This window comes from Epinephelus moara, chromosome 4 (genome assembly GCF_006386435.1).
Source record: "Epinephelus moara isolate mb chromosome 4, YSFRI_EMoa_1.0, whole genome shotgun sequence".
Classification (NCBI taxonomy): domain Eukaryota; kingdom Metazoa; phylum Chordata; class Actinopteri; order Perciformes; family Serranidae; genus Epinephelus; species Epinephelus moara.
Window position 1 is genome coordinate 169,868 of NC_065509.1, and position 2,917 is coordinate 172,784.

The window sequence follows — 2,917 nt, forward strand, 5'->3', positions numbered from 1 at the left end:
AGATTTAGATTTAATATTTAGATTTAACATTTAACCTTTAGGTGCCACATTTAATATTTAGATTTAACTATTTAATATATTTCTAGGTTAACAAATATTGCTGTTAATGTGGTAAAAGGTGACGTTAAAAAATTCACAACACTTTTTTAAACATTGTTTGAAGCTAAATTTGGCAAAATGTTGATGTTATTTTCAGCGTGAGACACTTTACAAACGGCACCCCATATTCCGGGAGGGCGTGTCCTTTTAAAAAATGCAAGAGGCGTTGCTTTGTTGCTGGCCGTTTTCTCCTGTGTGTTAAACACACTTTAGAAAGGAGTGTCCCCAGACTATCAGAAGGTGGAGATCTCTGATTGTCTGGTGGCGAGACTAGATAGCTGAAGGCTCTGGCTTCTGATCTACTTTTGGAGACTTCAGGGACCACGAGTAACCCTGCGTTCTCAGAGTGCAGTGTTCTGGTGGGATTGTAGTGCACTTTGAGCTCTCTAAGATATGACGGAGCTTGACCATTTAAAGCTTTGTAAGTTAGGAGTAGGATTTTAAATTCAGTTCTGGATTTTACAAAGGAGCCAGTGCAGAGAAGCTAAAACAGGAGAAATATGATCTTGTTTCTTAGTTCCTGTTAGTACACGTGCCGCTGCGTTCTGAATTAGCTGGAGAGTTTTTAATTAGAGCTACCTGGTAATAGGGAATTACAGTAATCTAGCCTAGAGGTAAAAAAAGTGTGGACCACTTTTTCTGCATCTTTTCGGGTCAGGATAGGCCTAATTTTCGCAATATTACACTGATGAAAAAATGCAGTCCATGAGGTTTGTTTTAAATGAGAATTAAATGACAAATCTTGATCAAATGTTACTCCGAGGTTTCTTACGGTAGTGCTAGCAATGCCATCTAGAGAAACTTTGTCATTAGATAAAGAGTCTCTGAGTTGTTTGGGGTCAAGAACAATAACTTGAATAATGTAAGGGAGATAGGGGAGAGAGTTCCATTTAAAAAGGATTACTGGAAATGACTGAGAGAGTGCGAGTCAGGGTAGTGGTGAATTTCTTAAGGGATACAGGTTTTTTTTATAGGATATAAGGTAGGTTAGGATTTGTGTACATAGGATAAGTGTGTGTGTGTGTGTGTGTGTGTGTGTGTGTGTGTGGTGTGGGTCTATTGTCTGATCCACACTCCAGAACAGAAGGTGGTGGTAATGCACCAAATGCTGGATGCCAACCGCCAGAAAACAAGAAGAAGAAGAAGAAGAAGTAGGGATTCTTCTTCGACTACATGCAAGACATTCCAGCACTCACACTTGGCTTGATTCCCCAGTACCAGCCCTGCTTATTCCTGACCTGCCTCTGTCGTCTCTGCCCTGGTGATTACCTTAGCCTTCTGTCTCTGACTCCGATTCCTGCCTGCTCCCTTCCTGGTTCCCATCAAGACTATTCAAGAGAAGGCTGAGACACGGGGTCAAACATGGGGGGATTGCACATGCGCAGTATAACTTGAGCTGCAATGCTGGAGGGTGACAGCAGGGGCGCTAGATAAAAAGCGCAGGATCCGCTCAGGCGATCAAGGAGTGCGCTTGGTGCGGTCTGCTTGGACTTTTGGACGGCAGCTGCCTGAAGTTGTTGGAATTGCATCTCTGTCATTCTCACCCACAACACAGGCCACCAGTCACAGTCCAGTAATAAGCTGTGAAAATGACATGCATGCACATATCCCAGAACCAACAAAATGGAGCCGACATGCATGCACATATCCCAGAACCAACAAAATGGAGCCAGCACCTCAGTGACATGAAACAATCAGCCTTATTCCGCGGTCTCACGCCATCTACTGAGCCTTTGAGGAAGTGCAGACCAGATTTTACTGCGCATGTGCAATCCCCCCATGTTTGACCCCGTGTCTCAACCTTCTTTTGAATAGCCTTGGTTCCCATCTGCTTGGCCCTGTGGCTGCATGGTGCAGCACCCAACCTGTTAACCTCAGTTCTCCTGGTTAAGCTAGCTACATCAGACTTCATTCCACTACAAGCAAGCTGAACTCAAAGATCCCTGAACTTCTGCATATTCTGCGTCTAAATAAAAGTCATTACCAACTGTCTGCCGGCCTCAGTGTGCTGCATTTGGGTCTGCACTCGACCCCATGACAAAGTTTTATTGCAATAAACAGATTTCACATTTGCAAACACGGATGCCTGACCTGGTCAGCAAGAGAATCAAAGGTCCCATTCTTTTAACGGTGACAGGTCAGAAAGAGAAAATAAGTCTCTTTCTGATGGGAGGGAACACAAAGGTCTTTTCTTTAGTTCCCACCCTCCAAAACTACTGAGCAGAGATGACGTGATGCAACATTTAAGAAGTCCACATATTAGTACAAAACTGTCTCTAACTGTTAAATTGATATTTGGGTGATCTCTGACAGAATCCAGTCTGATGTCAAAGCAACTCTTTACAGGTTGTAATGATTTTTCCACAGAAGCTTGAAATTTGAGCCTGAAAGATTCTTGTTGGAGCCATTAAGGGGGTTCTGTTCACAATAACATTTGATCCTGTGAACGCAGCTAACATTCACTCAGACTGGGCAGATTGCATGTTTTCATAATGAAGTCAGGACAGACAGACAGACAGACAGACAGACAGACACACACACACACACACGCATGCAGGCACACATACTGATGAAGGATAAAGGTTTGTTGAGAAAGAACAAAAATAGTTTGAGGATCACACACAGATATGTCCGTCAGCAGATAAAAAGATTTTAATGAAGCCTTTCAAGCATTTTTAAGGACAAAGCGCTTTCAGCCGTCCGGCCTTCATCAATGTGTTACAAGACTAACAGTGCATGCACTGATTTAACAGCTGCAGGTGAGTCTGCAGATCAGCTGTGTTCAATCAACAATCACCTGCAGATCAGGTGAGTCTGC